Consider the following 24,868-nt stretch of genomic DNA (forward strand, 5'->3'; position numbering starts at 1 on the left):
TTAAATGTCTCAGATCCGACAATGGAGGCGAATATTGCAGCCAAGCTTTTGAAAGCTTTTGTGCTAGCAATGGCATTCGGAGGCAAAGGACAACCCCAAGGACACCTCAACAAAATGGGATTTCGGAAAGGATGAACAGGACAATCATGGAACGAGCACGAAGCATGCGGCTACATGCAGGCCTACCGCTTGAGCTTTGGGCGGAAGCTGTAAGTACGTCTGTGTACTTAATCAATCGTTCACCCTCAACGGCATTGGATGGGGGAGTTCCAAAAGAGGCATGGACAGGTAAACCGGTGAATTATGCATTTCTCAAAGTGTTTGGGTGTGAGGCTGTTAACCCTCACGGCTCACGGACACCCCATCACCTACGATGGACGCGTATTATGTATTCGATAGAGTCAGGTACCGGGCTTGTCGGACCAATAGGGAAAGGTAGAGTGATCGTCGATGAGAGGCGCACTTTAACTTGGACATTCAAGGGATTAGTTGGTTAAGCATGGGCGCCCAAGTGTGAATGGGATGAGCTCCTATAAAAGCCAACTAAACCTAATTTTTACTCATTCTCTCATTTGTGCAATTGAAGAGTGCTCTTGCTCCATCTCCATCTTCTTCTTCTTCACCTCCTTGTGTGTGTGTGTGTGAGAGAGAGAGAGAGAGGGAGAGTGTGTGTGCGATCGAGCATTACGAAGGCACGACGGCGGCGAAGCGGTTGAGCGCGGCACGACTGCAGCTTCTTCTTCATCACGGCGAGGAATCCACCACGAAGGCGAGCGTAGAGCGGTGAGTGACACACCCTTTGTTTTCTTGAGCTTGCTAGTTTAGGCTTGTTGTGTGCTTGGAGCCGTTTGTGGCTCGCATACGGTGTATTGGCAAGTCCCTTGCTTCGACAGTGCGGCAAGGAGCGCACATTTTTGGCGCCGCTGCCGGGGATATGCCCTACACTAAGCTCGGTTAGCACTTTACGCTTCCTTGTGGTGCAATTTCTATCATAGGAAAGGCAGGGAAGGAGTGTGTGGAAGATTTCTGTTTTTTGCGTTTTCTGCAATTGCTGTCAAGTTTCAATTTCTGCTATTGTCTGCGTTTTTTCAATTTCTGCAATTTCTGCATTTTCAAGTTCGGCGTTTCAATTTCTGCAATTTTCAGCATTTCTGTCAATTTGCTGCAATTTCTGCGTTTTTTCTGCATTTTCTGCAATTTCTGCGTTTTTTTGCATTTTTCTCAATTTCTGTATTTTCTGCATCAACAAAAAAAAAAATTTAAAAAAAATCTGAAAAAAAAAGTTTCTTGAGAAAAAAAAAATAATAATAATAAAATAATTTAAAAAGGAAAAAAATTCGGAAATTAAAAACGCGAGCGAGTGGGCGGCGATATTTTTCGAAAATAAAAAACGTGACTCTTAAAACGGACGGGTTGGTTTGTATAAAAGATAGATCGGGATCATTTTCCCCAAGCCCAAGCCCAAGCCCAAGCCCAAGCCCAGGCCTCAGTCCTCAATCTTATGATATATACTAAACTCACTCTTATATATATACCCTACTCCCTCAAGAGAGAATGAGAGCATGTGGGACAAGTCCTCCACTCTCCTCCTTTCTCTTCCCACTTGCACCCTTAGACTTTCTAGTTTGGGCCTAGTTCCCTACTGGAAATTGACAGTTTTAGGGATTCCGAGGGCATAGAGTGACCAAACGGAGGGCTGTAAAGCACGGCACGACCCTCTGACCGATACGCTCGTTTCGAGCTATCACACGGCCCATTCCACGACACGCTCTAAAAAATCTAGCAAAAAAAACAAACAAAAAACACGCTAAAAACTAGTCACAAGGCCTCCTAGAGCAGCTTTTTGACACCTTAGGGTATCAAAAGCACATGCACTTACGCTCTAGGCGGGTGCTAGAACACGAGCATATTGAGAGTGCCTCTGTTCATACGGACACCCATTACCCATCCACGATAAGCTCTAGACGCTCAGCGGGGACACAAGGTAGCACCACCCAAGACCCTAAAATAGCCGCTAGTGATTCCTCCTCCGACTCAGAAATCATGGAAGCATACCCTACCCAAAACACTGAGAGAGAAGGCCATGCACCTCCCGAAGCTCCACAGCCTAATACTAGTATGTTTAGCCGTTTCATGGAAACATTAGGTAGAGCTACTCGCTCGGAACCTGATGCAAATGAAGCACACGAAGGGGGTGGGGAAGTGGACTCTCCTTTCACATCGCACGTGGACCCCACACCCCCAAAGAGTGTCCATGTGGATATCCTACCAACTTCTTACCAAGAAGGCCCTGTTGAGCTGCCTCCTTCAGAAGTTCCCTCTAGAGTACCGTTGGTGACAAGTAAAACCACGGGGAGCAACATTGCTTCTACCTCACAAGAAACCATTAACACGTCGACTCTAGAAGGATTGTTCATTAATGATCATTGGACATACGACCTCCACACTGAGGTGTTGACGGATCTACACTCTGGCCACGCCTACCATGTAGGATGGATAGAGATTGTACAATCCACCTCTAGTGCCACGAGCATCGAAGATCAACAGAAAATGATCTGTAATGTTATCCATGGCATTATTCAATCAGAAAGGCAAAACCGAGGGGTAAATATACTCTCAACTGACCCCATGAGATTTCTGGATACGAGCAAGGCTCAACAGCCTACTGTATCACAAATGGAGACTCCTCTAATGAGCCCCATGGACCCATCTTACGTCATTTCACCTGGGGTCTCTATGCAATCTGAGCCTCCGAGCGAAAACTTTAGCTTCCCTAACTTGGCTCAACCCTCTATTAAGGAAAACACACTGCTCACTCCAGGGATAAGCCTGACAGAGAATGTACCGATGACATCTACGGTTAGCGCAGTGCCACTACCTAGTGTCGTAGTACCTAATATGGGGCCTCGACCATATGTGCCTCTAGCCCCTTATGCACAGAAGGCCCCCACACCTCCAATAGTACCACTTGCTTATGCTCCTCGAGTGCCGCTCCCTAGCTCTTATCCGAGTGGACCTATGCCCGGTTATGTTCCATATCCTGCATCATCCACACATATGCCAAGACCGGTACCCGTCCCTCTCCCACATATGATTCCAAGAGTACCTCCACCGGCCCTGCCTCCTCACATAGGTGACTTGGCAGCGTTTGCTCAAACCATAGGTCGATCTATCGCGGAAAATATGCGTCATGCATCTGATGCGTCATGCATCACGCAAAAATTCAATGGGGACGAAGATGCTAGGAAACACATTGAAGTGTTTGAACAAGTATGTGATTCCTTAGGGGAACACAACGAACTACATAAGTGCAATGCCTTAAGCTTGACATTAACTGGGAAGGCTGGAGATTGGTATAGGACCCTAAGGGTGGATGAGAAAACAATCTACCCTACCCTTCGAAGGTTGTTTCTAAAGGAGTACATACGAGAAGTTGTGCTTTGGGGTGTAGCATCTCAGCTACAGAAGGCCGAACGTAAGGAAGGAGAGTCAGTAAGGGACTTCATTAGTCGTCTAAAGCACTTAAACTCTCGCTGCCCTGTAAATGAGCGCTTCAACAATAACCAACTGCTTGATCGATTCATTCGAGGGTTGAGGAATGAAGGAATCTATAATGGACTAGTGATTAGAGGTATCACAGCCTGGGAAGATGTCACTGCCAATGCAATCTAATTAGAGGACAACTTGATGATAGCAGGCATGAGGGTGTCTACTGACACGAGATCCACTAGCTCACAAGCCATTGAGTATGAACCCATGACTGCAAAGCCCATTGCCAATGAGCCAACGGTATTTGAGACATTCTTGACAGACCTCACCAAGGCAATCCAAGAGTCTCTTAAGGATAATCGACCCCCTCAAAATAGTCACATGTATCCAAGAAGGGAGCAACAATGGTGTTCCATTTGCTTAGGTCCACATAGCACTAGTGAGTGCCCTACGTTTAGAGTAAAATTTAATGGAACTTGCAACGCATGTGGTAGGTATGGTCACCAAGCTAAGGATTGTTTAATGATCAAACGTATGATGGCAAATAGACCACCTGTAGCCTGGACGGATGCGCCTCGAGCTCCTGTATTGACGCCTACTCCACCTGTTGAGCAACTACCGCAACACATGGTCCCTAGATCTCAAAATGTTGTACAAGCTACACCGTTACCACCTCCTGTGCTAGGACCGCAGCCCCCGCATCCAAGAGTCGCCCCTATGAACCAAGTGGGTTGCGAGCCATCAAATGCTTATGCAGATGGCTGTGAGGAGGAAATAGACACTAGTATTGCCTATGGACTTGATACATTGGAAGAGTGTCCTATATACTACATGGAAGATTGTTGGGGACAAGTCAAGCCGGTTTATCAAGCTGCTGCTCTCGCATCCAGAGGTCAAAATATCAACACCCAGGCTAGGAGGCCACCTCTTCAATGCTACGAGTGTGGTGGACCACATCGAGTAGCGGAGTGCCCTATTAGGCTGCAAAAGAATGCTGCACAGATGCAAGTGAATCAAGGGAGCACGTCTGCAATGCCAATACTCACATGTAATCGTTGTGGCATAGATCACTTGATTGCCCAATGCCCCTATAACCCAAATGCGCCTAAAATCACACCCCTAAATTTGGTCGAAATTGCTAGTGTGACATCGCCAATACCACCCGTCGCACCCGCTTATGCGATTACACGGTCCATGCTTCAAGGGCCAGGACATATCCTCCAAGAGAGAGATACCGCGTCAATTATCCAAGCAAAGAAAAAGAAGACACGAAGGAAGAAGTCGCAGAATACGGAAAATTCAAAGCCAAGTTCCAAAACAAACATAGGAACAGGAGATGACCCCGTGTATATGAATGACCTCGAGGATGATTCCGATTCAGTCGAGACAATGGAGACTAGAACCAATACCACAAAGGGAAAGACCGACAAGGAAAACCGTAACATGGAACCAAATGAAAACCGAATGAGAGAAAACCATAAAGAGCCTCTGAAAACACCACAAGTGTTTCCAAATCCAATCCAAGACCCCCAAGATAAACCGCAGGGGCAAAAAGGGAAGAATCGTAAAAAGAAGATTGGGACGTACCCAAACCCTGTAGATGAGATTAAGCAGGTGAAACATCTAAGAGGTTTAGTGGAGGAGACTCAAAGGAAACTAGAACCAGAACCCATGCATGTCAAAATTCATGACACAGTGTTTCCCACGCAAGTTCATCCACCCCACATGAACCATAGACCGTTAGCCATATCTAGTATCATCCAAGAAGGGAGTGAGGACAGGACATCAGAAAGTGAGCATACACCCTTCTTGTTGGAAAGGATGTTTAACGAAGGAATACCTGATCCCATTGAGGAATATGAGATTCCATCCTCACCAGTTCCTAGTCAAGGACCTACACCCTGCAAAACGCCAATGAATGTTGCCAAACTAGTGGACTTCATGTCTTCTGAGGTCCGAACCACGATCATAGCAAAGCTGTATGGAGATCCTGAGTTATTCCTTGCACTTCGAGCATTCCTTAACGGAGAGCTACGAACGGGATTACCGCAGTTTGCGCAACCAAATAGGCCTGACTCGATTATGATTGTTGAGGAAAATCATGTGCAATCACTTGACTTAGATGGACACGAGTCTGTGATTGAGGTACCCATTAACGAATTAGGGCAGTATTTTGAAGGCGACGAGTCTAATGCGACCCTACCCATCACTACCAAGGGGTTAACTATAAAGGGAATTCTTGATGGTGGTGCGGGAGTTAGCATCGTTACAAAAGATTGTTGGGAATCCATGGGAAAACCCCGCCTCAGTGTTACTAACATTGTGGTAAAGATGGCAAATGGTACCATAGCCAAACCTATGGGGATGCTCAAGGATCTTAAGATCAAAGTTCTAGGACACAAGGTACGACATACGTTCATTGTAATGGATTTCTCTAAACACCTTATGTCATATGAAATGATTTTAGGACGACCATTCATGAGGGAAGCAGAAATGGTTCACGATTGGTCTAAAAATCATGTCTATTTGCAATTCCAAGACTCTGTCCTTAGAGTGGATTTGGTGACTGGTAAGGTACACCTCTTAGGGAGTAAAACCATTATTGATCATCGCTCTGACACCACAGTTCACTCGGCCCCACTACAATATTGTTACACTTGTAAGAAGGATACAGACATTGGCCAAGATTCTCCATACATGGATGTGTTACCGGGTATGACGGAATCAGACAATGTGAATTGGGTCCACCTAGCATCAACCATAGACACTTGGGGAAATAGGGGGACGACCTGGGTAACACCTGAGGGGGATGAAATTCTTATACCCTTAAATATGCTACAAGCAATGCATATCGCTTCTGACAAGACTCATCCTAATGTAACGAAGAAAACATACAAGTGGGTCCCTAAAGCTTCTTTAGTGACCATAGCTAGTGCTAAAAAACAGAAGCCTTGTAAGAAACGTACCACTCGCTCCAAGAAAAGTAAGAAAATGTTGCGATGGATCCCTAAACGACTATTGGAAGCCCAAGGCTACTATCAAGGAAATGATCAAATCTGGTTGCCAAAACGTAGATTGTGCTCTTACCTATCACCTGACCCAAGTGAGCCCAATCCCGTAGTTCCAAAACGAATCAATGATCGTGGAAAGAAAAAAATCACAGAATGCTACACACCCGCTCCCGAGGTAGTTTGGGTACCAAAGAAAGAACGATTTGTTCCACCTAGCTCAGGAAGGGGGGAGTCCCATGAAGATTCTAGCTCCTCATGTAATACATCCATAGAGGTAAAAGCTTCTACACAGCCTCCATCTATAGTAGTGGACCTCAATGAAGCTACAAAAGAATCCACACCTCCCAGTGTTCAAGAATCACCTGACGAACCACTTCAAGTTCAATCCTAGGAGAGTACCTTACCACCGTTGCAACTTGACAAGGCACCTAGGGTAATAGAAAACTACTGGCAAAAATCCTCACCTATTACCAACTGGAACAATTGGTTTCAAAGGGTGACAAGCTCATTTCAAACAGTATGATCTACCCAAGGAAGGGGGGAGTGTTTGCTGACAGTGATCATTCATTTGTTTCCCTCTCAACCTTTTTCCCTGACCTCTTAATCACCAATCTTAGGGAATGTACATATAAAGCTTTATACTCACAAAAAAAAAAAGAAAAAAAAAGAGCAAGAGCAATTAGCAAACGAGTATGCACATTAAAGTCAAAACATTGACTCAGACCTACACATGTCACATCTGGTACAGTGAAACAGAAACCTATGCCATAAAACACCTTTGATCCTCATCACTTGAATGATGGAGGGTAGGTAAGATTAGTACGATAGAGTGTTTCTGTTTTAGAGTTGAGTGATTAGCAAAGTTCTCTTTTCCCACTAATGTGCCTCCTGGAGGTATTCCTTTTGTTTCCTAGTGTGTACAGGAGCGTGTTGCTATTGATAGGATTTGGACCTTCATGGAACCTTCAAATCAAGCGCGACCATCAACACAAACAGGTGTTTCTTGTCCATTAGCATTGCCCTTATCTTTTTGCATCTATGATTGTCTGCTTTGATTGTGATTGGTAGCATAATATTCAACGCATTGGCTTAGTATCAAACATTTAATTCAATGTAATGTTTTGTCATAATCACTTGTCTAGGTTTAAAAATCAAGCAGTCCGACTAAGCTAGTTTGACCAAGCTAGGTATTAGAGATCTTCTCTTAATACCATGGGGAATGCCTTCCTAATAAGCAATGGTTACTTAGGTTCTTAATCCGATTTAGGCAGCATTGTATGAAATGTACTAGGGCTTTCTAGTGGGCTTAACCCTATTGACCTTTAGCTTAAGTATTATAAAGGGAGTTTACTAATGTGATGAGCCTGGGGAGTGTATCAGTGTTATATGACCCCCCAAAGTTACAAAATTAAAATGTTGAAAATGAACAAACAAAAAATCAAAGTGCCACAATGTAAAATTTTAAGCTGGAAGAGAAATCTCAGCTTGATTTGGTACTTCACTCACATGTATCGCCTATGTTACTAGAGCCCTAGAGGTTCCCAGTGTGGGCGCTTTTCCTTGAAAAGCAAAAAACCCAAGGCATACAAAATAAGCACACACATCATAATTGAATCAATGTGAAAAGACTTTGGGGAGTCAAAGAAAAAGTAATCAGTCAGGCGATGATTTCATGTGAAATTCCTTTTATGGTAGCTTAACTACAAAGTTTTCTAGATATAGCCTCTAGTCAGCCCTCGAACATGAATACTTGGCTCTCGCGATTAAACAACTTAATTGACAACAGAAAATTAAGAAGCTTACCCATGGTATTAATATTCGATCTCTAGTGCTTTTCGACCGTCAAATTAGCGACCCCAGACTTGTTTAATTTTCTACCTTTACATCTGTTTATGCATTTGATTACATTGCAATTTAATGTTCATTGCTAACAAATTATTTGAAATTCTTTGACCAATCAATTTTTCTACCTAAAACTGCATATGCTTTTTAAGAGAATGCAATTACTGTGCCAATGTTGTTTGATTTTGCAGTGACTGAAGAAGGCTAAGGACATTCATCTCAAATGCTCTTCCACCTCGATGAACCAGCTTCAACTCAATAGCTTCCGAGGACGGAATTTACATCAGGAAGGGGGACATGTTAACCCTCACGGCTCACGGACACCCCATCACCTACGATGGACGCGTATTATGTATTCGATAGAGTCAGGTACCGGGCTTGTCGGACCAATAGGGAAAGGTAGAGTGATCGTCGATGAGAGGCGCACTTTAACTTGGACATTCAAGGGATTAGTTGGTTAAGCATGGGCGCCCAAGTGTGAATGGGGTGAGCTCCTATAAAAGCCAACTAAACCTAATTTTTACTCATTCTCTCATTTGTGCAATTGAAGAGTGCTCTTGCTCCATCTCCATCTTCTTCTTCTTCACCTCCTTGTGTGTGTGTGTGTGTGTGTGAGAGAGAGAGAGAGAGGGAGAGTGTGTGTGCGATCGAGCATTACGAAGGCACGACGGCGGCGAAGCGGTTGAGCGCGGCACGACTGCAGCTTCTTCTTAATCGCGGCGAGGAATCCACCACGAAGGCAAGCGTAGAGCGGTGAGTGACACACCCTTTGTTTTCTTGAGCTTGCTAGTTTAGGCTTGTTGTGTGCTTGGAGCCGTTTGTGGCTCGCATACGGTGTATTGGCAAGTCCCTTGCTTCGACAGTGCGGCAAGGAGCGCACAGAGGCTTTCATGCACATAGATAGAAGCCTAAGATCAAAGTTAGATGCAAAGTCCAAAAGTGTTTCTTCATTGGCTATGGAGAAAGAGACTTTGGGTATCACCTATGGAATCCTGAAGATGGTAAAATCTTAAGGAGTAGGGATGTAATTTTTAACGAACAAAATATGTACAAAGATTACTTGGAAAGAAAACAAACAAAAGAAACAGGTGATGAGTACATGGAGCTTGAGGACGGTGAAGACTCAAGGACTGCAAACGGTGACAATGTGCAACAACGTCAACCAAATGAGGAGCCTCAACCTATTCCCCGAAGATCTACAAGAGCAATTAGACCTCCAGAAAGGTTTGTTCCTTCCTTCAACCATCTCTTGATCTCAGATTCTGGAGAGCCGGAATCATATTAAGAAGCTATGCAACATGAATCCAAAGAAGAATGGACGAAGAGCATGCAAGTGGAGATGGACTCACTACATCGCAACCAAACATGGGAGTTGGTTGAGTTGCCTAAAGGTAAGCGGGCACTTCAAAACAAATGGGTGTACAAGCTAAAGAAGAAGAAGGTGGAAGAAAAGGTACAAGTCTAGGCTTGTGGTAAAAGGTTTTTCTCAAAAGAAAGGTATTGACTTCAATGAAATATTTTCTCCTGTTGTAAAAATGAACTCAATTAGGCTTGTCTTAAGCCTTGTGGCTGCTCATGATCTAAATCTCGAGCAAATGGATGTAAATACGGCATTCCCTCACGGTGACTTAGAGGAGGAAATCTACATGCTTCAACCAAAGGGTATGAAGTAAAAGGTAAGGAGAAAATGGTTTGCAGATTAAAGAAGAGCTTGTATGGTTTAAAGCAAGCATCAAGACAATGGTACTTGAAGTTTGATCGATGGATGTTGGATCATGGATTCACAAGATGCAACTCGGATCACTGCATCTACACGGAGAATTTGGGAGATGGGAAATTCATCATCCTAATGTTGTATGTTGATGACATGTTGATTGCAAGTGCTAACATGCAGGACATCAAAGACCTAAAAGAGGAGCTGTCCAAATCTTTTTCAATGAAAGATTTAGGTGCTGCAAAGAGGATACTTGGTATGAAAATATCAAGGGACAGGACGAAGAAGACAATAAAGCTATCTCAAGAGGATTACATCAAGAAGGTACTAGAAAGGTTTGCAATGCAAAATGCAAAACCAGTTTCTACACCTTTGGCTGGTCATTTTAAACTAACGAAGGATATGTGTCCAAAGACACAAGAGGAGATAGCCTATATGTCTAAAGTTCCATATGCTGCAGTGGTAGGTTCTCTAATGTATGCTATGGTCTGAACAAAGCCAGACATTGCACATGCAGTGGGAGTTGTGAGTAGGTTCATGGACAACCCAGGTAAAGAGCATTGGCAAGCTGTGAAGTGGATACTTAGGTATCTAAAAGGGACAACAAAAAATGCTTTGTATTTTGGAGGAACTGATATTTTTCTAGAAGGGTATGCTAATGCAGATATGGCAGGTGATAAAGATACTCGAAGGAGCACTACTGGCTATGTGTTCACGGTTGGAGGCACAGCAGTAAGCTGGGCTTCAAAGCTGTAGAAAGTGGTTTCACTTTCTACCACGGAAGCAGAGTATGTAGCAATGACGGAGGCAAGCAAAGAAATTCTGTGGCTTCACAGATTCTTAGAAGAGCTTGGATTCAAACAAGACAATTGTGTCTTGTACAGTGATAGCCAAAGCGCTATCCATCTTGCGAAGAACTCATCCTTTCATTCAAGGACAAAGCACATTGAGGTGAGATATCACTTCATACGCACTCTTTTGGAAGAGGGACAACTAAAGCTAGGAAAGGTGCATACAAGTGAAAATCCTACAGACATGTTTACAAAGGTGGTCAACAAGGAGAAGTTGAGCTTTTGCTCATCTTCAATCGGCATTCAAGGATAAGAATCCAGAATGGAAAGCAGTCACAGGTTTGGTTTGGAGATCAGTCTCCAAGTGGGAGATTGTTAAGTATGGAGCCTGATTTACCCTTGTAATTTTCTGTGGTAAAAGTGCACATTTGTAAGGCCCCCATTATGAGGAGAAGCCATCGTGCGTGAAGGAAAATCACTCACCGGAAACCAAAATTTTCACGGACAAGAATCAGGGGCAACTTTAAAGGCTTCGGGGGCGGAGGCCCCCGAGACTTTTTTTTCGTCGGAATATTCTTTTTCGCCGGAATATTGTGGTCGGAAAACAACCGGTCGGTTGGCCGGTGGCCGGTAGTCAATGGCCGATGGCCGGTGGCCGAATTCAAAAGCGGACTTGTCTTCTCAAGGGCGGCCACACATGGGCGGATTGGAGGGTCCGATTTGGACTTATTCGCACAAGGGCGGCTACACATGGCTGTCTCTCATAAGAGAGGGCAGCCCTTTTGGCCTATAAAAGGAGGCCATTTTTACACACATTTCATAGTGTGAAGTTGATGCAACAAGGTGAGTGTGAGGTGGTGAGAGTGAAGCAAGGCGGGAGCTCCATTAAGGGTATAATCCCTTTGTAAACTACTTCTTGTTTTGAAGTACTAAAGCCATTGAGTGGCTGCTTTCCCGTGTACGTAGCCCACATTGGGTGAACCACGTATATCGTGTGTACTCTCTCTCTCTCTCTCTCTCTCTCTCTCTCTCTCTCTCTCTCTCTCTCTCTCTCTCTCTCTCTCTCTCTACTCTATAATCTCGTGTATATAAATCTGTCTCTCTCCATTAAGTAATCTACTCAATTATCTATTTAGCTACGTCTTATTTCCTAACACTAATAACTATTGAGGGAAAACTATGTAAATGATACAAGGCAAAGGACAAAAAGTGCCCTAGGCCATATATATAGTGAGCTAGGGTGAGGTCAAACAAATATCGCAATCAAATTTCACGACTAAAGAAAAACCCTTATTCTAAAAATAATAAAATCACCAAAACAAACCAGAGATTAAAAAAAAAGTGGTGCAACCGTAAATGTGTGTGGGGTCCCTATCCAACACTTATAGTACAGGTGACAAACCCACAACCAAGGGCCAAAGCACATGTAATCAAGGGCATGTAAGGAAAATCATGTAGAAGGTGAACATAATACTCAAGCCATCCATCGCTACCACATGTATTCCCTATTAACTCAAGTTTTCTAAGTCAGTATATAAGCTCTTTCCCCAGAGCGCATGTGTGGGCAACTCTGTAACATTGTATCATCAATCTATCCATTGTCGACTTTGCATTATTTCTCTATTTTCCTTTACAGCAAATCCTACCTTTGATTCTTGTTTAGACTGTTTCTCTTTTGTCTTTGGGAGCTACCAAGGACAGTTTTTGAGTCTAGTAGACCAAGCCTCTTCTTCAACATGCTATGGGGCTCTAAAAAAGAAAACTTAGAATGACCAGGCAAAAAGGGCATGTAGATAGTGAATCAGGTTGAAAGTTAAAGGTTAATTAGCAAAATGCTTTCAAAATCGACATGTGTGTTCACACACACGCACATATGTATGTATGTATCTCTAAGTGTACACACATAGAGACACGCACACACACACACACACACACACACACATATAAATGTATCTCTAAGTAAAATATCCATGGAGCTTCCCTTGTCACTCATATTGTTCCCATGGTTGCAAGCTCGCATCCACCAATGTTGTGTAGTATGAACTCATGTGATTGAGCAATTTACTTTTTGAGCCTCTCGGGGATGCTTTGCAAATGTCAGAAGCCTCTAGACGAGCAAGCATGAATGGCATAATTGAGTGATCCCTGATCTTCCACCTCAAATGTATCCAAGCTAAGGGCTAAACGAAGCTCTAATCCACAAAGACCAACATTCCTATGTTGCCAGGCCTAAAATTGATCTCTTTCAAACGTTAAGATTTATTTGGTGATATGACAATATGGATTGGTGTGCCTTCCATAGATCCCAGTACAGCACCTCATGACACTAACGTCAATGCGTTACCATTTGAGCTATTGCATGTTCTTGACAATTATATGTGTAATTGTATTCTTAGCAGCAACCTAATCTAACATGAAAAAGACAAATAATCCACACAAGGTTGCAGCTACTAAAATTCCTAAACAAAAGAGGAAACGTGGGACTATTCACTAACCATGGTTATAATGTCAATGCTATTGATCCAATGAAGTCGTTCGCCTACAGCGGAACGAAGGAGGTTCAAGCACAAGAAGATTTAGAAATTTTCTCATGTAGGAAAATGGAGTCTTTTCAGTGTTTTTCATACAATGAATAACATCATGAGCTTCTGCTCGAGAGGCCCTACATACCTAGCTAGGTACGATTGTGGGCAAAGGACCATCAACCCCCCCACCGGGCCGCGGTGGTCCCCTGCCCCCAGTCATACCTAGCTAGGTATGCGGTGCCTCTCTCACAGAAGCTCATGATGTTGAGGTAAGTCACAATGTGGGATTTATTGTGAGAATTTGTCCAAAACTTCTTATGAAGCTACTGCAGGAACCTTTCTAAAACTTATCATATAGATTAAAAACAATACCATTTTCCAAAGATATGCTATCTTCATGTATAATTCCCTCCAAATCCATGCATGATGAGCAGTACAGCATGATGGCAATCGCTAAATAGATATGTCACAAAGGAAAGGAACAAGCAGATCACAATTTCCATCTGATGATATGGTAGTTTGGTGTGCTCTCCTCAATCACAAACATAGACTACTTCCACCTTGACATATTCCTAAGATAGTTTAATTCAAATCTTGACTACATCATACACCAAGTTCAACCTCCCCTTACCGTAAAATTGGGAGCACTGAGCTCACAAGAAGATTTAGAAATTATCTCATGTAGGAAAACGTAGTCTTTTTCAATGTTTTTCATACAATGCATAACATCAAGAGCTTCTTCTCGAGAGGCATCGCATACCTAGCTAGGTATGATTGGGGACAGGAGACTTATCTCATCTAGGAAAACGAAGTCTTTTTCAGTGTTTTTCATACAATGCATAACATCAAGAGCTTCTGCTCGAGAGGCATCGCCTACCTAGCTAGGTACGATTGGGGACATGAGACTTATCTCATCTAGGAAAACGGAGTCTTTTTCAATGTTTTTGATCTGCTCGAGAGGCATTGCGTACCTAGCTAGGTACGCGATGCCTCCCTCACAAAAGCTGATGTTGAGGTAAGTCACAATGTGGGAATTATTGTGAGAATTTGTTTGTGGCTTCTAGTCCTGCAACCAACCTCAAAAATGTTCAAGACTCTATCAGAAGCTAGAAAACCTTGAAATTCTTTCTTTTCTTTTTTTTTTCCATGAAAAGCTTTGGGAATGTATTAGATAAGAGACACTGTTACAAAATGCTGGGGGAGATTACAAAACCACTGAAATATAAGAAGGGTAATAGTGCTCGATCGAAACACTTTATCAAGATTACATAGGCTTTTAGTTTGCTACAATCAGTCACCAGTTTGGGTAATGAACTAACCACTTCCTGGAGGTGAGCTATGAGCCGTATGCCATTGAAATGTTGCCTCCTTAACTTTTCTTCTTCGGCCTTGCAGTCATCTATCATCCTCTGCAGGTGTGTGTAGGATCCGTCTAGCAATACCTCCTGCTGTTTATTGATGTTCTCGCGTTATAGAATCCCATGCAGTCATTTAAAACTTTTCGGTTAGCTTCATAGATTCTGCACTGGTCCAGTTTGAGCTGGTTCACCTGCAAGGAGAAGTAATAAAATCGTACCCTCATACTTTTAGTCTGGTAAGCATTGTTAAATATGTTGTCATTCCTTTCAGTCCAAATTAACCAAAAAAAAGCTCCTCTTATCGTGTTCCAGATGACTGAAAAAAGTGAGACAGAATCCCCAAGTAGAAGTTGCTTTCAATTGGGGGTGGAGCCCAGAGCCCTACATAAGGGATACAAAATATTAATGTTAGTTGGACAGTTTAGAAAGAGGTGGGGGATATCTTCCTCAGTTTGAGAACATCTTTTACAGGTCCCTAGGCCCATCCCAGTAGCCCTCAGTCTGCTTCCAGTCCATATTGCCTTGTGTAGGATTAGCCAAAGTAGAACAGAGTGCTTGGCCGGGATTTCTTTGCTCCAGATGTTCTGAAACTTGACATTCCATTGTTTCTGTGATAGAATTACCTTTCATTTTTTGTTGAGGGTGATGTGCACAGGGGCCTGCAGACAAGGAGGAAGATTAGGGGGGTGGTGGAGAGCACTGCCATTGCCCCAATAAAAGGCCTTTGGGGAGGGGTCGAAAGCAAGTGAGAGGGACCACACCATATCTTTCGGGAAGCGAGATTTTCTTGAGTCTAGAAGTGTTAGCTCCCACGGTTGCAGTCGATGGGTTCTTAACAGTTCAGAGTGGGTTAGCCATCTTGCTTCCTCTGTATACCAAAGGTCTTTCCAGGAGGATATCCCTTTGTTGTGGATTCGTCTTGCTGTCCTAGTCTAGGCTTGGGTGAGGGGGGGGATTGAGGGAAGCGACCACCATACTGATTGTTGGGACCTAATGCCGAGGCTGTACTTTGACTCCCATTTGACTTTCAGTCTTGGTCTGTATCTGTTCCAGGCCTTCCAAATCGATTTGAGAAGGTCAGACCCTTTAGCTATAACATCAATAGGGCAAAAAAAAGGGTGCACCATCGGAGGTTGGTACTGATTGTGGACCTAATGCCGAGGCTGAACTTTGACTCCCATTTGACTTTCAGTCTTGGTCTGTATCTGTTCCAGGCCTTCCAAATCGATTTGAGAAGGTCAGACCCTTTAGCTATAACATCAATAGGGCAAAAAAAAGGGTGCACCATCGGAGGTTGGTGACACCTTTGATTCTTTGAGCTGGAACCTATCTAAATGTCGAAATAGCAGGGAGGCCCATTCCTCTTCTGGTTGGTGGAGAGCTCTAAGAACGAGTTTTACGGCTAATTTGTTCGCCCAATCGATGACGTTGGTTATCCCAAGCCCCCCTTGCTCCTTGGGGAGGCAGCACACCTCCCATTTGACTTTGGCTATCCCTTTCTTGAGAGGGTCACCTGTCTAGAGGAAGTTTCTGTAGATCTTGTTAATGCCTTTTAACTGATCATCGGGGGGTCTCCAGCAGGAGAGGAAGTACAGTACGTAGCTGGTGATGTAGTGCTTAACCACTAGAGATCTTCCTGCTAGGTTTGCTTGGAAACCTAACCAACGATTCATTTTAGCTGCAAATTTCTCCAGGACCCAGTCCAACCTTTGCTTCATGGTGACTTTGAACCCGAATGGTATTCCTAGGAGTCGAAAAATCACTCCATCCCGTAGGACCAAGCAACCTTGCTTGAGGATCCACCTAGGGAGGGAGGAGAGCGAGGCTCTAATGCCTGTTTTGGAATGGTTGATTTTGGAGCCCGAGGCCGTGCAAAAGATGTGCAAGCATCCCCAAAACTCCCCAAGTGATTGCTCATCATTGTGGAGAAAGCCATTGGTGTCGTCTGCAAATTGCACTAGACATTGTTGCCTACCCCTGGGGAGGGAGATGCCCTTGATGCTGCCTTCAACCATTTTATTTTTAATTAACCAGTTAAGAGGGTTTGTTGCAGTGGCGAATAGAAGGGGGGCCAGCGGGCAACCCTGTCTTATAGATAGACTGAGGGGGAAGGGTTCAGAGAGGGAGTTGTTCAGAGAGACTCTAGCCTTAGCATTTCCAAGTAGATTAAGGACAAACCTGACCACTTTTGGACCAAATCCCATCATTTTTAGGCATTCATGAGGAATGACAATTCTAGCCGATCATATGCTATGTCGAAGTCGACTTTCACAAAGACGTAGTCTTGGTCTGACTCTTCCACATGCTTGATACCTTCCCACATTGGATGATAGCCTCCATGATTCTTCTACCTTTGATGAATCCCTTGTGTTCGGACAAAATCCATTCAGCAAGAGCTGGCATTATCTTGATTGCAATTGCTTTAGCGAAGACTTTGTATGCCGCATTGAGCATAGTTAGTGGCTTCCAGTTTGAGATTTCTTCTTTGGACCCTTTTTTATGCAGAAGTTTGATGACTCCCGTATTGATCTGGACCGGTAGGGCGCCATAAGACAGTGCTTCTTCCTAGACAAGGACCAACATAGGTGCCATAACATCCTTAAATGCTTGATAGAATTCAATTGGCAATCCATCGAGTCCTGGCGTTTTCTTGATCTTGAGAGAGTCTATGGCTCGTTTGATTTCCCAAATCGATAGGTCTGAGTCCGGCTGGGAGACAATAAGAGGAGGAATGACCTTTTTGCCGCATTTCTTTATCTGTAACCTAGCTACAGTTTTAACCTTCGACACTGTCTCCGGGGGGCTGAGCATGTCCGAGAAATATGATTTGGCGAGTTCCAAGTTTTCAACCTCCAATGAAGCTTTGCCATTAGGACCCTGTAACAACGGGATGGTTTCCCTTTGGTACTTTTTTTTTAGGAGCTTGAACATCTCCTTAGTAGGCTTGTCGATCTTCCCTGCCCACCATACTCTGAAAAAGTCGGCAGTGTGCTTAATGGTGAGCTCTTCTTCTACTCTTAGTTGTTGTCTTAAAGTTGTTATTTTGTCCTGAGTTTCTCCATCTCAATTGTTTGAAGATTCCAAGTTGATTAAGGCGTTGTAGATGTTGTCTTTTCTTTTCCTTCGGATCTCCGTGACCAATTTCCTATAGCTAATAAGGGTGTGTTGGGTTTTAGCAATAGACTCCACCCAGGCTTTCGCTGGGGTAGCGCCTTTAGAGAATTTTTGCACCCATATGGCCTGGACGATTCCACGAACTTCTTCGAGTTGGAAGAGGGAGGGGTCAGTGTGAAACCAGTGGTTGCGGATTTTGTTGCATTTGTCATCAAATAGTGATGACAAAGGGGTAGTGGTCCAAGGCACAAGAGGTAAGCCAAGGCTTAGCTTTGATGCGGTTGAAACTCCTTGTCAGAGGGACATTTATGAGACATTTGTCCAATCTAGCTTTCCTTGCGTTTTCCCCTTTGGAGTAATTCTGCCAGGTCAATTCCCCAAGCGTCCCCGCGTCCCAAAGCTCCAAATTAGTTTTGAGGAGGTCCCACTCCCTTCTCTCGGATGCAGCCATGGTTTGCCCTTTTCGTTGATATATGTCCTCTAGATCTTCAACCATGTTGAAGTCTCCAAACATGATGACCTGACCTTGTATACTATTAAGATTTTTCCATAATGTCGTCCTTTCTCTGGTAGAGCCGCCTGCATAGACTCAGACTAGGGTGCATTGGAGGGGGGCTTCGATTGACAAGGCTACCCAGTACTCGCCTATGGAGGAAAGGTTGCGGTTAGTTTTCCAGCTTTGGGAGATTCCTAGGGCAGTTCCTCTTGAGCCCTTCGAGTGAGTCCACTTGTGATCCATGGAAATGGCGCTGAGTCTTTGTTCAAGCTCGACTCCCGTAGTCTTTATCTCCTGCAGCCCTATCACCTCTACTGGGTAGTTAGCAATCCATGCTTTGATTTTGCTAGCTTTGGTAGGGTCAAATAACCTTTGATATTCCATGAGAGGACTTTCATCTAGGGTTTCTTCTATCCTTGCGACTTTTGTTCTGAGTCTGAGTAGAGGCCTGCGACTTTTGTTAGAATTCCGAACGGAGGGGTAATCCTAAAGAAAAGTTCAATATTAAGGCCACTACTAGCATTACGGAACTTGTCCTTTTAAATGTACTAAAACGAAAAGGTGAGCATGTGCCCAATACATAGTGATATTAAATAAATACCATTACTTTTAAACCTATAGCAGGACTCGGCTCTAAGTACCTGCGCTTCTGCATTAATTTGTTGTCTGAATGAGTCAACATTGTAACATGAAAACCCGTTTCGTCCATTGACACGAAATGAAACTCAGTTGGCAACACCTGAAACATTTCTAAATAAAGACAAATAGACTATTCAACGTTTTATGCAAAAAAAAAAAAACTTTGTGAATAATTAGAATTTCCTATTCTTACTTGTTTCTAGAAAAAGCAAGTGACATTCTGTTCCCTTCCCTTTTCCAATGTGAGAGCTAGAACACAATGGCCTCAAGTCCCAAGAGAAAAATCTCTCTCTCTCTCTCTCTCTCTCTCTCTCTCTCTCTCTCTCTCTCTCTCTCTCTCTCTCTCTCTCTCTTTTCTCTCTCTCTCACATTGGTAGAAAAAACTTTGTAACATACACACCCCGCGCATGCACATATTAAATGTTGAGGACTTTTGGCATTATACAAGTTCTTTCATTGCACATACATTATATGTTACTGCTTGCTCTTGACTTATATGGTACAAAGTTTAGTAAAATTTTACGATGTGACTCTTTCTCGTTGACTTGATTAATATATAGGTAACTAGACAGTGAGCGACCTGCGCAATAGTGAACTGTGAGCAATGCTATGAGCGACCTGCTGAGATTTGTGTGATCTGTGAGGGACCAGGTTTGTGAGGGTTGTGAGAGAGAGAGAGAGAGAGAGAGAGAGAGAGAGAGAGAGAAAAGGGGGAATAGCATACAGTGCAAGATTGTAGGTCTCTTGGATTCTACAACACAAATGCGGTCACCTTGCCTCCATTCTTGCGGAGAAACCTGTTGCCTTGCGAGTGTGTCGCTGCAGTGTTTGCACGACCGACAGCCTTATGTCTCATCGATCGCAATCGACCGCCAAGCAAGGAATAATTTTTTATTTTCTTTTAAATGGGGAGGAACCAACAAACAAAAACAAAAATTGTCTTCTTGGCACCTAGTTGTCGTGTGCTTTTTGGTAATGGAACTTGACGCTCTGGCCGCAGATGATGATATTGTCAAATTCTCACATAGGTTAGCAATGGAAAGAATACCTAAGAAGGAGTTAGTCGTGCCGATGGAAGAAAGAGATGGCTCGATCTTGAGACCTTCATGTGATGTAAAAGTGTCGAGCCCTGATTCGCCAAGAGCTCCAACAATAGAAAAGGACAAAACTGTTTTAACTGAAAAAGTTTCCTCTGGGGAAACAAAAGAAAAAATATGCTCAGCTCAAGGGTTTAAATTGAGGTAAAAACCATCAAAGCTGGGGTACCTCAGGGTCCCATTTGTACAAACGTAAATAAGGCGGCAAGTGTATCTGCATCTCGTAGGCCGGGCATCTCGTTTTCTAGCATACTCAAGGGGCCCGCGACTCTAAGGACTTTGAAAAAGTTTCATCAGATGGGTCGTCGAGTGAAGGAGATATTGAAAAATTGCAGAATGCAAGAGCTAGACTCGAGCAAGAGCTCAAGGAAGTCAACAAAATGATTGAGACCGTCCCTATGAACAACAAAAGAAATTGCTCCCAAGTAGACGGCGGTGGGATGGTTGAAGATGGGTTGGCAGATTAGGTCTTTTCTGCTTTTAAAAAGTCTTTTCCATAGCAGGTGGAGGTTGTCGAGGCTATTACTGTAGCGATTCCACCAACATTGATCAAAAAACAATTGGCCATGCAAGCTAAGCTGACGCTTGTATTTGGGTTCAGTGGAAGAATCCCGAAGGTTTGAGATGATTCAATGGCTTCAGGGCCCACAAATTCTTGGACATGGAGGAGCAGTTGAAAGTACCTTCTACCTAGCTAAAGGTTTTCGTTCAGTTAGATTCAAAGAGGCCTCTAATGTGGAAAAGATCCTTAACAAAGGTCCCCTTAGTCAACAAAATGATTGAGACCGTCCCTATGAACAACAAAAGAAATTGCTCCCAAGTAGACGGCGGTGGTATGGTTGAAGATGGGTTGGCAGATTAGGTCTTTTCTGCTTTTAAAAAGTCTTTTCCATAGCAGGTGGAGGTTGTCGAGGCTATTACTGTAGCGATTCCACCAACATTGATCAAAAAAAAATTGGCCATGCAAGCTAAGCTGACGCTTGTATTTGGGTTCAGTGGAAGAATCCCGAAGGTTTGAGATGATTCAATGGCTTCAGGGCCCACAAATTCTTGGACATGGAGGAGCAGTTGAAAGTACCTTCTACCTAGCTAAAGGTTTTTGTTCAGTTAGATTCAAAGAGGCCTCTGATGTGGAAAAGATCCTTAACAAAGGTCCCCTTGTATTTAATAGGACTATGGTCTGTGTGGTCCCTTGGGAGCCAATGTTCGACTCAATTGAATCTCTACAAGGGTTTCACCCAGTCTAGGTTGAGTTTGTGGGACTGTTTAGCTGGCTGTGGCATAATCTCAGGATGCTTTCCAATCAACTGGGCACCCCCTTATTTATACCAAGCAAGTGAGGGTTTGGCAGGACCTCAAACAAGGTTTGTATAGGTTGGAATGTTTCTAAAACTCCACCTAAGAGTATGGCAATCAATGTTGGAGCTGGGCTTGTTACTATTCGGCTAAAATTTGGGACATACTTTGGAGCATGTATTGAATGCAAAAAATTTGAACACTTCGCTAAGGATTGCCCCATGAAGGCTAATGGCACTGCAGCTTCGGCAGCACAGGTCCTCAGTGAAAAGGAAACCCTGATGGAAGGGTTGGAGAAGCAAGGAGGCAGTAACGAAGGGGAAAATGTAGAGATGGAAAAAGAGGATATGGTATGCGACAAAATGGATACCAAGATGCATGAAAAGATTCTGGAGAAATCGATTTCCATACAGCGAATCCCCGAAGGCTCATGCAATGATAATGTAATCATTATTCCTGCTCCTACACCAAAATTTATGATGGTGACAACGGCGATAGCTGTTCAAGTCCCTGGTCTGAAAAGAGCCAAAAGGGTGAAGGTAGTGGCAAGAGAGTCCAAAGTGCTCAAAGACGTGAGAACACTTAAGGTGAAAGGATCTGATCCATCCTCCACCCCTTTGAAAGGAGGGGGGTACACTGTCCCACTTCACAATCTATTTGCAGCACTACAAGAAACAAAACCTCTTGACTTGGAACACCCGGATTGAGACAAGGAGAGGGGGTGTGGCCATGGTTCAGATGTTGAAAAATTTGTTCCTCTATCCCAATGAACCCCTCATTAATTATGGAGTCCCTCACTATCCAATCTTGGAACATAAAGTGGTTGAAGACCCGTAAGAAGAGTGCCCTATTCTAGGAGGAAATAAAAAAAGGAGAAGGCAGTGGTTGGGCCATCCAGGAACACCACTTGGATGCTTATAGAAAGAGAAAGCAGGCTCTAGGAAAGAAACTAGTTTTCTATGGAAAAGGAAGTAACGGTTACAGTGGCCTCCTCAGCATTACGGATAGGGAATTGGAGCCGAAGATGGTTTTGAACCATCCCTTCGGCAGAATCTTGGGGATTAGAATCAGATGGGAAGGGCATCCCTTCACCATTTTGAATGTGTATGGCCCTTGAAATGCAAAAGATAGATGCATCTTAGAGATACTCTTATTGAAGGAGAGTGGTTGTTGATTGGCGACTTCAATATGGTGGAAAAGAGCAACGACAGAGCAGGATCCGCTAGTATGATGGCTGGCTTAGAAAGGACTAAATGGAAAAATTTGTGGGAGAAGTGGGTGATGATCGACGTTGGCCCATGGAACAGCACGCATGGTTTCACCTACACAAGAATCCAGTATGCTCGCACTGCCTCCAGGATGGATAGATGTTATTGCTCACACCAAGCTGACTGGATACCCTCGTTGCTGGAGATGAAGGTGTTGCCAACAAAAAGCCTTGCGGATCACATACCCCTATACATACAGGGGCTCACCTATTCATAGACCCTCTTTTCAAGAATCTAACCAAGAAAGCACTGGGTAAGCTCAGAAAGGATGTCAATCTTGACAAACACAATGCATGGGACCTATTTTCTCAAAGCATTCAAAAACCAATCAAAACCTTGGGCCCTCGGATCAAAAAAAGCTAGGGAGGCACGCCTCCTACATGTTACAGCTGAGGTACAGCTGCTGACCTCCATAAATCCAATGGGCTTGCTACTGAGGATGAGCACAAGCGATGGCTCGAACCCAAATCTAACCTTGCTAATGAGAAACTAGAAGATATCAGAAAGGCAAGGCTTCTCTCCAGGGAGACTTTCCTACAACCAAAAGCCTCTAATCAAGCTCAGTTTTTTAGGGCTTTAAAATCAAGAAGAGCCGGGGACACGTCCACTCGCTCTATGATGAAAAAGGGATAGCAATTCATAACCAAGATGAGATGGCTAGTATGATGTTAAACTATCTTAGCCAAATCATTGGATGGCCAAAGAACCAATCACGGGAAGTGGATGAAGCCAGATGGACCTTGCCTAAGAGTGTCAAGAAGAAGATTCCCTAGTCGGAAGCTAATATCCTAGAAGAGGAATTTTCCAAAGATGAATGTTCACTAGCATTGCAAGCCCTTGGCAAGGAAAAGTCCCTTGGTTGGGATGGGATGACGGTGGAATTCTTTAGAGAATTTTGGGATGATCTCAAGGTCCCAGTCTCACAAGTTCGGCCAACAAAGCCATTGCCGAAGGGTCGTTGGAGCTAAGTGTAAAGAGAAGGCTTATCAAACCCATCCCCAAACAGGTATGTTGTTCTCAATTGAAACATTGGCACCCTATAACAATGATGTCAGTGGCCTACAAAATTATTTCCAAGTGAGGCAAGCTTTTCCATGCATGGGAACCCCCCCATATATCTTTGCCCTTTCACCAAAATATTTCCTATTATATAAGTTACTTTTGATTTTTTCTTCCTTTTTCACAAAAGTTTTAGCCTTTATTAAATAAATAAGACTTATGCTAATCAATCACGATGTAGCATAAATAAGTAAGCTTTCTTTGTTGATATCTCTTTTGACCTTAAATATTAAATATATATATTCTAAATTACATTATATAGTTTAGTATTTTCTAATATATTTTTCATGTATATATATTATTCCACCCTACCAAATATTTTATTCACTAGTTTTCATTTTCAAACCTCAACCCCACTTTCAAATTTCAATAATACCTCCATCTAGATGATTCCCAATCTTTTCAAAACTCTAGGTCATGGTTTCATACACATGAAGGAGCTTACACTTGAAGGCAAGAGAGAAGTCCACTCAAAGGGGACCACCAAAAGACCTTTGCAGCCACAAATAATACATTATTTGGCTGAATTTTTTAAGTAGATAAGAACCCCGAATCTGAAGAAGCATTCAACATGAAAGATGTAGCTCGTGATCTCAACTTTTAGCTCAATTTTTTTCAGAATTTTTGGAGTTATGAACACGGAGATATGATTTTTGTAGTGGACCCCAGTTTTCTCGTGTAATGGTGACACAGGCCATCCCCAATTTTCTTCCCTCTAGAATGGCTATGGTTCTACAAGTCTTCAAGCATGATTACAAGAGACAAGGCTCTTTTAATGAGGTCTTGGCAAATCTAGAGTGATTCTATCACCATTTTTGGAGGATCCATCCTCATCAACAACTATCCACCTTTGACAATCTCTCTTATAATTTTCTTACCTCTCTCTTCTCTCCCTAATAAGCTTATGTCTAGCCAAAGTTAGACTATTGTAAATATCTCCTATCCTCTACATCCTACCCACATTCTCTCTTTTTCTCTCTCTATTGACTCTAGTATTTTAAATAATGAGGAGACAAGATGGGAGCCACAGTCACATGCACCCCATTTTCCTAGTCACCAGAGTGGAACACTCACCTCAATTAGAAATATTGTTAAAACCTTCCCTCCTTCCCTATATAAGGAGGCCATGAGAGCTCACTAAAAAGAAAACACACACACACACACACACC

This window comes from Adiantum capillus-veneris, chromosome 1 (genome assembly GCF_014529385.1).
Source record: "Adiantum capillus-veneris isolate H3 chromosome 1, ASM1452938v2, whole genome shotgun sequence".
Taxonomy (NCBI): domain Eukaryota; kingdom Viridiplantae; phylum Streptophyta; class Polypodiopsida; order Polypodiales; family Pteridaceae; genus Adiantum; species Adiantum capillus-veneris.